Genomic DNA, 14606 nt, shown 5'->3' with positions numbered 1-14606 from the left:
AAATAGGAGATCATTGTTATCATGGCTTATGTGACATGGGTGCCAGTGCTAGTGCTATACCTCATGACTTATACAAAGAAATTATGCATGATATTGCACCTGCTGAGTTGGAAGATATTGATGTCACAATTAAACTCGCTAATAGAGATACTATATTGCCAATTGGAATTGTTAGAGATGTTGAAGTCTTGTGTGGGAAAACTAAATATCCTGCTGATTTTCTTGTTCTTGGTTCCCCACAAGATAGCTTTTGTCCCATTATATTTGGTAGACCCTTCTTGAACACTGTTAATGCTAAGATAGATTGCGAAAAGGATGTTGTTACTATTGGTTTGGGTGATATGTCTCATGAGTTTAATTTTTCTAAATTTCGTAGACAACACCGTGAAGAGGAATTGCCTAGTAAGGATGAAATTATCGGTCTTGCTTCTATTGCCGTACCTCCTAATGATCCTTTAGAACAATATTTGCTAGACCATGAAAATGATATGTTTATGAATGAAAGAAGGGAAATAGATGAAGTATTCTTTAAACAGGAACCCATCGTGAAACACAATTTGCCTGTTGAAATCCTAGGGGATCCTCCTCCACCCAAGGGTGATCCCGTGTTTGAGCTTAAACCGTTACCTGATACTCTTAAATATGCTTATCTTGATGAGAAAAAGATATATCCTGTTATTATTAGTGCTAACCTTTCAGAGCATGAAGAAGAGAGATTATTGAAAACTCTGAAGAAGCACCGCGCTGCTATTGGATATACTCTTGATGATCTTAAGGGCATTAGTCCCACTCTATGTCAACATAAAATAAATTTGGAGAAAGATGCCAAACCAGTTCGTGATCATCAATGACGGTTGAATCCTAAGATGAAAGAAGTGGTAAGAAAGGAAATACTGAAGCTTCTTGAGGCAGGTATTATTTATCCCGTTGCTGATAGTCAGTGGGTAAGTCCTGTCCATTGTGTCCCTAAAAGGGGAGGTATTACCGTCGTTCCTAATGATAACGATGAATTGATCCCGCAAAGAATTATTACAGGTTATAGGATGGTAATTGATTTCCGCAAATTAAATAAGGCTACTAAAAAGGATCATTACCCCTTAGCTTTTATTGATCAAATGATAGAAAGATTATCCAAACATACACATTTTTGCTTTCTAGATGGTTATTCTGGTTTCTCTCAAATACCTGTGTCAGTCGATGATCAATCAAAGACCACTTTTACTTGCCCTTTCGGTACTTTTGCTTATAGATGTATGCCTTTTGGTTTATGTAATACACCTGCTACCTTTCAAAGATGCATGATGGCTATATTCTCTGACTTTTGTGAAAAGATTTGTGAGGTTTTCATGGACGATTTATCCGTCTATGGATCCTCTTTTGATGATTGCTTGAGCAACCTTGATCGAGTTTTGCAGAGATGTGAAGAAACTAACCTTGTCTTGAATTGGGAGAAGTGCCACTTTATGGTTAATGAAGGTATTGTCTTGGGGCATAAAGTTTCCGAAAGAGGTATTGAAGTTGATAAAGCCAAGGTTGATGCTATTGAAAAGATGCCATGTCCCAAGGACATTAAAGGTATAAGAAGTTTCCTTGGTCATGCCAGTTTTTATAGGAGGTTCATTAAAGACTTCTCAAAAATCTCTCGGCCTCTGACTAATTTATTACAAAAAGATATACCATTTGTCTTTGATGATGATTGTGTAGAAGCATTTGAAATACTTAAGAAAGCATTAATTTCTTCACCTATTGTTCAGCCACCTGATTGGAATTTACCTTTTGAAATTATGTGTGATGCTAGTGATTATGCTGTAGGTGCTGTCCTAGGGCAAAGAGTTGATAAGAAATTAAATGTTATTCAATATGCTAGTAAAACTCTAGACAATGCTCAGAGAAATTATGCTACTACTGAAAAAGAATTCTTAGCAGTTGTATTTGCTTGTGATAAGTTCAGGCCTTATATTGTTGATTATAAAGTAACTATTCACACTGATCATACTGCTATTAAATATCTTATGGAAAAGAAAGATGCTAAACCTAGACTTATTAGATGGGTTCTCTTGTTACAAGAATTTGATTTGCATATTATTGATAGAAAGGGAGCTGAGAACCCCGTTGCAGACAACTTGTCTAGGTTAGAAAATGTTCTTGATGACCCACTACCTATTGATGATAGCTTTCCTGATGAACAATTAAATGTCATAAATGCTTCTCGTACTGCTCCATGGTATGCTGATTATGCTAATTACATTGTTGCTAAATTTATACCACCTAGTTTCACATACCAGCAAAAGAAAAAGTTCTTCTATGATTTGAGACATTACTTTTGGGATGACCCACATCTTTATAAAGAAGGAGTAGATGGTGTTATTAGACGTTGTGTACCTGAGCATGAAAAGGAACAGATCCTACGCAAGTGTCACTCCGAGGCTTATGGAGGACACCACGCTGGAGATAGAACTGCACATAAGGTATTGCAATCCGGTTTTTATTGGCCTACTCTCTTCAAGGATGCGCGTAAGTTTGTCTTATCTTGCGATGAATGTCAAAGAATTGGTAATATTAGTAGACGTCAAGAAATGCCTATGAATTATTCACTTGTTATTGAACCATTTGATGTTTGGGGCTTTGATTATATGGGACCGTTTCCTGCCTCTAATGGATATACACATATTTTAGTTGCTGTTGATTACGTTACTAAGTGGGTAGAAGCTATTCCAACTAGTAGTGCTGATCATAACACTTCTATTAAAATGCTTAAAGAAGTTATTTTTCCGAGGTTTGGAGTCCCTAGATATTTGATGACTGATGGTGGTTCACATATTATACATGGTGCTTTCCGTAAGATGCTTGCTAAGTATGATGTTAATCATAGAATTGCATCTCCTTATCACCCACAGTCTAGTGGTCAAGTAGAATTGAGCAATAGAGAGCTCAAATTAATTTTGCAAAAGACTGTTAATAGATCTAGAAAGAATTGGTCCAAGAAACTTGATGATGCATTATGGGCCTATAGAACTGCATATAAAAATCCTATGGGTATGTCCTCGTATAAAATGGTTTATGGAAAAGCATGTCACTTACCTCTCGAAGTAGAACATAAGGCTTATTGGGCTATTAAAGAGCTCAATTATGATTTCAAACTTGCCGGTGAGAAGAGGTTATTTGACATTAGTTCACTTGATGAATGGAGAACCCAAGCCTATGAGAATGCCAAATTGTTTAAAGAAAAAGTTAAAAGATGGCATGCCAAAAGAATACAAAAGCGTGAGTTTAATATAGGTGATTATGTATTGCTATACAACTCTCGTTTAAGATTTTTTGGAGGAAAACTTCTCTCTAAATGGGAAGGCCCTTACGTTATCGAGGAGGTCTATCGTTCCGGTGCCATAAAAATCAACAACTTCGAAGACACAAATCTGAAGGTGGTGAACGGTCAAAGAATCAAACGTTACATCTCAGGTAATCCTACAAATGTCGAAACTAATGTTATCGAAACCGTAACCCCGGAGGAATACATAAGGGACACTTTCCGGAACGTTTCAGACTCCGAAAAGGAATAGGTATGTGGTACGGTAAGTAAACCGACTCCAAAACAGTTCTAATGGCAATTTTTCTCCGTTTTGGAATATTTATAAAAAAGAAAAATAAGAAGCAGTCCGGGATGGACACGAGGCCTCCACGAGGGTGGAGGGCGCGCCCTACCCTACTGGGCGCGCCCCCTGCCTCGTGGGCACCTCGTGCGCTCTCTGGACTCCGTTTTCTTGCACGATACGTATTTTGGTCGGTAAAAATTCATTATATAATCTCCTGAAGGTTTTGACCACCGTATCACGCAATTGTCCTCTGTTCTTGTTTCGAGCTGTTTTCTGTCAGGGTTGTCAAGGCCAGGCATCATGTCGTCCCCCTACTCCAACAATGGTGACAACAATGCTTGGCTAATGAAGATAGAGCTGAAGAGGGAAGAACCCATGGAGATCAACAAGGATGAAGGGATCAAGAAGGCCACGGAGGATCAAGCTCCGGCAGCAGAAGACATCCTTCAACTTGATCACAATCTTCTTACCCCAACTGAGATCGAAGCTTTCAAGATGATTGAGTTAGCTCGTATACAAAGCAAGTTTCTCACACATGAAAATATTTTGTTGAAGGAGCATATCATCGCACTCAAAGGCATTATCCGCAAGTTGGAGGACCTCTTACGCTCGATGTGTGACTATCCATCATCACCTCCATCTTCTTCACCAACAAAGAAGGAGATATAATCATATGGGTATGGGAACTCCCCTTGGCAACTGCCAAGCTTGGGGGAGGTGCCCCAGTATCGTATCACCACCACATCTCCTATCTTTACTATTTTTCTTAGTTCGATCCTTTTTAGTAATATCTTGATTTAGTAGAATAAAGTTTTGGTACGATCTAGTTTTGAGTTTTGCTTTATGATCCCTCTATGTAATAGAGTCTGTGAGCTATATAATAAAGATTAGTGTTAAGTCGAGGGCTTGATTATTTTGCTATGATCTTGAGTGAATAAAAGAAAAGAGAAAAGAATAAAAAGAAACAAAGAGATCATATTGATCTTATGGAGAGTAATGACTTCACATAGAAAGAGTATGATGATTAAAAGTTGTTGAGAGTTGACAAACATGGCTTTGGTCATCGTTGCAATTAATAGGAAGTAATAAACAAAGAGAGGTTTCACATATAAATATACTATCTTGGACATCTTTTATGATTGGGAGCACTCATTAAAATATGACATGCTAAAGAGTTGATGTTGGACAAGGAAGACAACATAATGGGTTATGTTTTCTTATATCTGAGATAAAGTATATTGTCATGGATCATCCAACCTATTGAGCTTGCCTTTCTCCCTCATGCTAGCCAAATTCTTTGCACCAAGTAGAGATACTACTTGTGCTTCCGAATACCGCTAAACCCAGTTTTGCCATAAGAGTCCACCATACCTACCTACGGATTGAGAAAGATCCTTCAAGTAAGTTGTCATCGGTGCAAGCAATAAAAATTGCTCTCTAAATATGTATGATTGATTGGTGTGGAGGAAATAAGCTTTATACGATCTTGTGATGTGGAAGAAATAAAAGCGACGGACTGCATAATAAAGGTTCATATCACAAGTGGCAATATAAAGTGACGTTCTTTCGCATTAAGATTTTGTGCATCCAACCCTGAAAGCGCATGGCAACCTCTTCTTCCCTCTGCGAAGGGCCTATGTTTTACTTTTATCTTCTACCTTATGCAAGAGTCATGGTGATCTTCACCTTTCCTTTTTACATTTTATCCTTTGGCAAGCACAGTATGTTGGAAAGATCCTGATATATATATATATATCTAATTGGATGTAAGTTAGCATGAGTTATTATTGTTGACATTACCCTTGAGGTAAAAGGTTGGGAGGCGAAACTATAAGCCCCTATCTTTCTCTGTGCCCGATTAAAATTCCGTAACCACAAGTATTGCGTGAGTGTTAGCAATTGTGAAACACTAAATGATAGTTGAGTATGTGGACTTGCTGAAAAGCTCTGACATAGACTCTTTCTGATGTTATGATAAATTGCAATTGCTTCAATGACTGAGATTATAGTTTGTTGGTTCTCAAAAAAGTTTCTGACTCATACTTTGCATTGTGAATAGATTATTACTTGAGCATAAGAAATCATATGACAATATCCATATATGTTGCTGTTATGAGAATAATCATGATGCCCTCATGTCCGTATTTTATTTTATCGACACCTCTACCTCTAAACATGTGGAAATATTTATCGTTATCGGCTTCCGCTTGAGGACAAGCGAGGTCTAAGCTTGGGGGAGTTGATACGTCCATTTTGCATCATGCTTTTATATCAATATTTATTGCATTATGGGCTGTTATTACACATTATGTCACAATACTTAGGCCTATTCTCTCTTATTTTACAAGGTTTACATAAGGAGGGAGAATGCCGGCAGCTGGAATTCTGGGCTGGAAAAGGAGCAAATATTAGAGACCTATTCTGCACAAGTCCAAAAGTCCTGAAACTCCACGAAAGTTATTTTTGGAAATAATAAAGAATACTGAGCAGAAGAAATACTAGAGGGGGCCCACACCCTGGCCATGAGGGTGGGGGGCGCGCCCCCTGCCTCGTGGGCCCCCTGTTGGCCCTCCGGTGCCCATCTTCTGCTATATGAAGTCTTCAATTCGAAGAAAAATCATAAGCAAGCTTTCGGGACGAGACTCCGCCGCCACGAGGCGGAACCTTGGTGGAACCAATCTAGGGCTCCGGCAGAGCTATTCTGCCAGGGACACTTCCCTCCAGGAGGGGGAAATCATCGCCATCGTCATCACCAACGCTCCTCTCATCGGGAGAGGGCAATCTCCATCAACATCTTCACCAGCACCATCTCCTCTCAAACCCTAGTTCATCTCTTGTATCCAATTCTTGTCTCTAAGTCTGGGATTGGTACCTGTAGGTTGCTAGTAGTGTTGATTACTCGTTGTAGTTGATGCTAGTCGGTTTATTTTGTGGAAGATCATATGTTCTGATCCTTTATGCATATTAATACCCCTCTGATTATGAATATGAATATGCTTTGTGAGTAGTTACGTTTGTTCCTGAGGACATGGGAGAAGTCTTGCTATTAGTAGTCATGTGAATTTGGTATTCGTTCGATATTTTGATGAGATGTATGTTGTCTCTCCTCTAGTGGTGTTATGTGAACGTAGACTACATGACACTTCACCATTATTTGGGCCTAGAGGAAGGCATTGGGAAGTAATAAGTAGATGATGGGTTGCTAGAGTGACAGAAGCTTAAACCCTAGTTTATGCGTTGCTTCGTAAGGGGCTGATTTGGATCCATTTGTTTCATGCTATGGTTAGGTTTACCTTAATACTTCTTTTGTAGTTGCGGATGCTTGCAATAGGGGTTAATCATAAGTGGGATGCTTGTCCAAGTAAGGACAGCACCCAAGCACCGGTCCACCCACATATCAAATTATCAAAGTACCGAACGCGAATCATATGAACGTGATGAAAACTAGCTTGACGATAATTCCCATGTGTCCTCGGGAGCGCTTTTCTGTATATAAGAGTTTGTCCAGGCTAGTCCTTTGCTAAAAAAAGGATTGGGCCACCTTGCTGCACTTTATTTACTTTTGTTACTGGTTGCTCGTTACAAATTATCCTATCACGAAACTATCTGTTACCTATAATTTCAGTGCCTGCAGAGAATACCTTGCTGAAAACCGCTTATCATTTCCTTCTGCTCCTCGTTGGGTTCGACACTCTTACTTATCGAAAGGACTATGATAGATCCCCTATACTTGTGGGTCATCACCACCGCTAGCTCTAGACGACGCCGGCGACAAAGCGCTTAGTTGCCGCGACCTCATCGACGCCGTCTTCACGCCGACCGCGGACATCGCCTTCTCCGCCGCCGCCGTAGGTGTCCTCCGTCGCCAAGTTAGGGCACGGAAGATCGAACTGCTCGGCCTCATCTTCTACTCCGTCTAGCAGTTCATCGTGTGGTAAATTAAAACCCTCTTTTTACTGTCTGTTTGATCCTATAGATTCATCCTTACTACCAAAAGTGGTTTCTGCCTCCACAAATTTGGATCTATCCTGTTCTGCATCTCATATGATGCCTAGTATATTCACTTATGCTTAACACGTAGTTAGATTCCTCACTTGTACCTATTCTTGGATTCATACAAATCTGGAACCAACTCTCAACATATAAGTGAATGTCTTCGCGCTATGTGGTCAATGTCTTCTAAACTGATTTATCTTCAAAATCTTCTAAGAATGCATATGACCTCTTCCCCTTCCCTCGCATCTCTAATGCTGTCACAGGTACATGTCCGTGGGAGAATCCCTTGGTTCTCATAGTCTGCATTCATTTGCAGAATTCTTACAGCATCATATCAACTCTCCCGAAGCCAGTTCATGTCTGACCAGCAAGGAAGGGAGGCAGACAACGCTGTGGGGGAACATCAAGAGATTTGCCACCTGACCTCTATGAGCTATACAAGATAGATCCAGAGGAGGACTACAATCATCGCAAAACACGAATCCAATGGATTCAAAGATATTGGGTAGAACAATGGTTCAAGTACAGGTTCGTGACCCAGGAATATGCTGAAAAGAATGCCATCAAGCGACCTTGGGGAGACATCTTGTACAAAAATCTTCCACCCAGGTCCAGAACTGAAGCTATTGCTCAGGGTTTCTACCCTTGCATGGTCCGTGGACCACAGCCTGCTGATGCCGACCCATCTTCTTTGCTATGGTGTCATGACGACAATCTGTTCAAGCGCAACTTTCAGTTTACCAAGAACTCGGCCAAAGAGAACAAGAAGTCGCGGGGATTAGACTTCAACCCCGGTCCCTCTGCACCTCGTGCCGATGGCACACGCGAAGCTGAACCCAACCTTGTTGGGCCCTTCTACAACCTAGAAGGTCTCATCACTCACACTATGGTTCAAGGGACAGCCGTGGATCACTCTGCAGATGACGCTGATTCTGACGAAGCACCTGCACCACCGAAGCCGAAGAAGCTGAACAAACCCAAGGCTTCGAAGCCTTCCACTTCACCAAGAGCTTCGCGAGCGAAGCCTCTGTCCACTGCTCCTCCTGCACCAAGTGTGCAGTCTGAAGATCTCTCACGCATCTCCAAGTCTGAGAAGAAGAAGAGGAAGCCCATACACACCACTGGTCAAGCACTGACCCCTGCTGCTGTTCTAAGAAATGAGAACGACGCCATTGATCTATCGAGTGACGACGATCTTGCTGATGATGCTCTTGAGCTGTTGATAAAGAGCAAGCAAGAGGCGGAAATCTTCAATGATCTTCCCCTCTTCGATGTGGACATCCTGAACCAGTTCATTGACGAATGGTTTGATAGCCCAAACCTCAATTTGATGATCTGCAACTCCCCATTGGCCCTAGCGTCTCCTTCCATGGCACCATTGCTCCTGAGCTGGCTCTAGCTCAGAAAATCGTTGAACTGAAGCACAAAATTGATTATGAGAAGGCTCAGTTCAAGAAGCATATGGCCAAACTCAGTGTGATAGACGTCCAAAACTTCAAGACTATGATGCATGAGCTCAAGGAGGCGTTTCACAAGAAACGTGATGAAGCCAAAGTTTCTCGAGAGCGCATGAAGATCTTGGCTGCCAAGTGTGTTCAAGCCTACAACGAAGCTGAGAAGCGCCAGGCACTTGGGCGTCCTGGCATCGACCCCAAGATGGCTGCCAAGCAAAGGAAGCCTGCTGTGGACCAAGCTGATACATCCAGGCGGGAAGAACCTCGCATTGTCTTCCCCGCTAGTATGACAGGCGTGAAGCCTAAGGTCCCCACAGTTGCTTCAGAGCTTCAGAAACACAAGGGCAGCTGAAGCCAAAGCCAGAAAGCGCAAGACCAAGAACACCACGGATGAAGCTCCACCTGCCAAGAAGCGTAAAACCAAGAAGAAAGATCGGGCTGCTCCCACAGAGCCCCTTGTAGTCAAGCCAATTTCTGTTGCTCGTCCTGCATCTGCACAACAAGAGCGTCGGTTGATAGTTCATGATCCTGCTTCCCCAGAGGCTCCTGAAGTTGAAGACATTCCAGCTGTCAACCCCACCGCAGCTAAAGACATTGGTCGCCAAGACAATGTAGATGATGATGAAGTCCTTCCTCAGATCGAGCACAATGTGGTATCATCGCCTGTTCTCATGAACAGTGAACTCATCAGCATTGGTCGTCCCTTGACGCCAATCGCTCAGGATGATTCATGGGCTGATCACCCTCAAGACTCCCCCCGTCAAGTAGAAACACCAACTACTCCCCCAACTCATGTCACCACTCCGGTGCTTGAAGATGAAGACTTTGTGGCCCAGACAACTCCATCTCCACAAGCATCGCCAGCGTTTCGCAGGCTTCGCAAAGGACCAAGGCCACAAGTCACTCTTTCGAGTGTTCCAGAAGGAGAAGAGCATCAATCAGTATCACGCCAAGTATTTCCTGAAGCCTCTCCTACTGCGAACATCCCCGAGTCTGAAGCCAAAGAGGCTGAAGATATTCCGGCTGCATCAGCCGATGACCAAGAAGAACCAAGAGTTGAAGAAGAACGTGTTGCTACACCCCCAACCAACCCTAAAGTTGTTCTCGAGGAAAACGTGTCCGACCCTCCAGCTACTCGAGTGGAGGTGGATAACATTGAGGCGACCACCAACACCAACACTGAAGCCAGTGACGTTGTCATGGCTGACGCTAATGTGGCGCCTGAAGTTAATGTTGTGCCCGAAGTGATTGCACCTGAAGTCAATGCTGCACCTGAAGCAAATCTGGAGCCTGACGTTAATGCCAATGCCACTGCTCCTGTACCGCCCCAAGGCCACACACCATTGAGCAAGCATTCAATCGTTGCCAGCTGGTTACTGTCAGATGGCCCATTCTGGTTCCTCCACCTGCTACTGGTCCGCAATTTGACTATCATGTCGAGCACAGGCCTCAGGTCCAGAAGCCGAAGCGAAGGTTACCCAGGTTTCCAGGTACTGCAACTTCACCAGGGTCATTCAATGCAAATGGCTTCATTGCTCACAACACTTTCTTTGATAGTGCCAAGAACCCCTATTCCAAGCCAAGAATTTCATCTGATCGGTTCTGGAGCTATCAGCAACGCAGCTACTACTCATGTGTTCTCTATGATCAAGGGCACATCTTCCCTCATATGCGTCTTGACTGTGAAGCCATTGCTGGACTGCCCTGCCTAGAAGAAGCCCTTGACTGCTTCCGTGATGCTGGATTGCTGAACTTTGTAACTGATAAGGAGCATTGGAATGAAGAGCTTCTGCTACAATTTTATGCTACCCTCCACATTCGCGGCTACAACAGGGATCCGAAGACATGGGTCCTTGAGTGGATGACAGGCAACGTACACCATGAAGCTAAAGCTCTTGACATTATTGAGCTCACTGGTCTGCCCACTCTAGGTGAACTATATGAACCTGGTTGTCAGCTTCACCGTAATGCATTGGAGAGCATCTTTCAGAAGCCAGAACCCAACATGAGCCAAATGCTGAGCATGATGAAGCCTCTGCCACGCGACGCTGAATACCCAAGAGAGTTCTTTGTTGAAGACCTAGAGTATCTGCCCCGCACTATCTATCATATCATCAGGCGAACTCTATGGCCTGTCAAAGGACATTCTTCTGCAGCGAAGCTTGAAGGAGCAACGAAGACATTGGTCTTTTATATCTTCAATGGCATCAGCTTCAATGCTCAAGACTTATTTATCAGGCAATTGGCTGCATCAGGCTCTGATCTCTTTGGACTGAAATTCTACGCTCCATGGGTTATGCGCCTTATCAAGCTTCATTCTGCTGTCAACTATCAGCCTTCTGCTCGCAACCATCTAATCTTTTTGCCTGAGGTTGATATGTCAGTTGAAGCCATATACCCAGAGCCTGCCAAGGAGCCTGTTTGTCTTTACAATGCTGATCACCAAAGCTTCACACAGCCCATTGAAGGAGTCCAGGCCGTCACTCGTGTTTATCCTTTGGCTGGCAATACACGCTTACCTCATCGTGCTCAAACTGAAGCCACTGAAAGCACTATTGCTCAAAGGCCTCGGAAGCGATCTCGTGTTCTCAATGACCGAGAGCTTCTCGTTGCCCTGCATCAGAAACAGGATAAGCATCACTACTAGCTGAAGCGACAGATGCAAAGCCTCTTGGTGGATGTCAATCGCATTCGCAACCATACCACCAAGAATGCCTTTGTCTCTCATGAAACCTGTCGGAGGTCATGGAAGAGTTTGACATTGCTGAGTGCAGAAGCAGATCTTCAAGACGATGGCTTCACTGAAAGATTCAAGTTTGACTCCACTCCTCCAAGGAATGCTGTCTTGTGTCGGACTCCCTCTCTTAAAGACTCTGACTTTTCCTCCTCAGCTGCAACGGTGAATGCCAGAGTCATAGATGACCAAGATGATGCTACCTCACCACCTCCAACTTCAGCGCGTATCGACCCTGCACCAAGTTCTTCTGCACCGCCAAACCCCGACGCCGACCCTGCTGCCTCACCTACTCCTTCTGGGAACGAGTAGAAGCTCTATGTCTTCAAACCTTTTTGGTCCTTACTGACAAAAGGGGGAGAAGCATATGAGTTGATAGTCTTCAAGCGGGTCCATATGGGCGGTTGCTTTATATTTTGCCTAGTGTTTACAACTCTCGCTTTTGATACATTTGGTTATTTGAGTTGTAACACTTGAACTTGATGGTCGTCTGCTACGTTTTCTGCTATTCTGTGATGCGATGATAAATTCCGCACGTGCGATGATAAATCCCGCACTTAGTCATATTGCAGACGTCCATTTTTCATTATGCATGTCATTATGTTCATTATATCAATTCATGCATGATGAATTGTCTTCATAAGTTGAAGAGGATCTCCATAAGTACAACCTGCCATGTGCATTTGCATTCCAAAAGCAAATTACTTATATGCACATCTTCAGGGGGAGCCTTTTGCTACTTATGAAGACAATACATTTATCCTTTACAATTTCACATACTTTTATCCCCATTGAAAACTTCAACCAGTTTGTCATCAATCACCAAAAAGGGGGAGATTGTAAGTGCATCTAGTGCCACCCCTAGTTAGTTTTGGAGTATTGACGACAAACCTGGCTGAGGGACTAATGTGTTTGTGAGAATTGCAGGATAACACAAGTAGTAGTCCCTCATTGATTCGGTTTACCTACCGGAGATGACCCCTAAAAATGTATGAAGACATTGAAGACAATTGTGGTATGTGAAGATATTCACATTGAAGACTATGATATGAGAAGACATCGTGTGAAGACTATGGAGCGCGAAGACTTAGTTGTTTCGTTGTTTCCTTTTCTTCTTTGTTGAGTCATAGGAACCACCGTACTGTTAAGTGGGGTCCCAGTGAACAAAGTCAGAGTGAATGAAGTGATGCTCAACCAAATCCTATGTCTTCGAGCGAAGACAATGAGAGCAAATCTAATCCAGAGTTGGATGAGTCAGCTTTACTTGTAGCCCAAGTCAAGCTGTCGCGTGTGTTTGAAATCTGACCGTTGGAACACGTGTCAGTTCCTTAGTGACCCAGGGTCATTTCGGACAAATCAGGTCGGGTTGCCTAGTGGCTATAAATAGCCCACCCCCTACACCATAAATTGGTGGCTGCTCAGAGTTAGTGCACGGCTTTTGTCGTTTGAGAGCAACCCACCTCCGAAGCTTTTGAGAGAGAGAAATCCTTGCGAGGACAAAGCCCAAACACCCAGAGCCAAAGAGTGTTAGGCATCACTGAAGTCTTTCTATCCGTGTGACCTGAAGACTTGTTACACTTGAGGACTGTGAATCCTCCAGCCAGTTAGGCGTCGCATTCTGAGCATCCAAGAGTCGTCGTGGATCGCCGGTGAACGAAGTATGTGAAGGTTTGGAAGTCTACCTTGAAGACTTACCAGAGTGATTGGGCGAGGACTGGGTGTCCTTAGCTCAAGGGGAATAAGGTGAAGACACAGTCTTCTGAGTTAAATCTCAGCCTCCCTAACCAGACGTACAATTGTCACAGCAACTAGAACTGGTCCAACAAATCCTTTGTCCTCACCAAGTGACTGGTTATATCCTCTCCCTCTCTTTACTTACAGTTTGTCTTCGTGAAGTCACTGCCTGCTTGCACTACCGGTTTGACTTCACCGTGTGACTACTTTCGTTGTTCGGCTTCATACTATCTTCCATCCTGATCTTTACTACCTAGCTGCTATTAGTATTCGTGCTTTCACTTCATTGAATGCTTTGCTATGGCTTGCTTAGTGTAGTCTACCTACCGCTGCATATCAATAGGTTCATTTCTATTGCTTGTCTTCGAAACTCTCATGTTTTGAAGACTTTCATAAAAATCGCCTATTCACCCCCCCTCTAGTCGATAACTAGCACTTTCACCTTCTATCACAGATCCGAAGGCAAGACATTCGTTGCTAAGAATGGAGCCTTTCTAGAGAAGGAGTTTCTTTCGAAAGAAGTGAGTGGGAGGAAAGTAGAACTTGATGAGGTAACTGTACCTGCTCCCTTATTGGAAAGTAGTTCATCACAGAAATCAGTTCTTGTGACTACTACACCAATTAGTGAGGAAGCTAATGATGATGATCATGTAACTTCAGATCAAGTTACTACTGAACCTCGTAGGTCAACCAGAGTAAGATCCGCACGAGAGTAGTATGGTAATCCAGTTCTGGAGGTCATGTTACTTGACCATGACGAACCTACGAACTATCAGGAAGCGATGATGAGCCCAGATTCGGAGAAATGGCTTGAGGCCATGAAATCTGAGATGGGATCCATGTATGAGAACAAAATATGGACTTTGGTTGACTTGCCCGATGATCGGCAAGCTATCGAGAATAAATGGATCTTCAAGAAGAAGACTGACGCTGACGGCAATGTTACTGTCTACAAAGCTCGACTTGTTGCGAAAGGTTTTCGATATGACTACGATGAGACCTTCTCACCCGTAGCGATGCTTAAGTCCGTCCGAATCATGTTAGCAATTGCTGCATTTTATGATTATGAAATTTGGCAAATGGATGTAAAGATTG

This window comes from Triticum aestivum, chromosome 5D (assembly GCF_018294505.1).
Source record: "Triticum aestivum cultivar Chinese Spring chromosome 5D, IWGSC CS RefSeq v2.1, whole genome shotgun sequence".
In the NCBI taxonomy this organism is placed as follows: domain Eukaryota; kingdom Viridiplantae; phylum Streptophyta; class Magnoliopsida; order Poales; family Poaceae; genus Triticum; species Triticum aestivum.
This window is presented reverse-complemented; position numbering follows the sequence as displayed.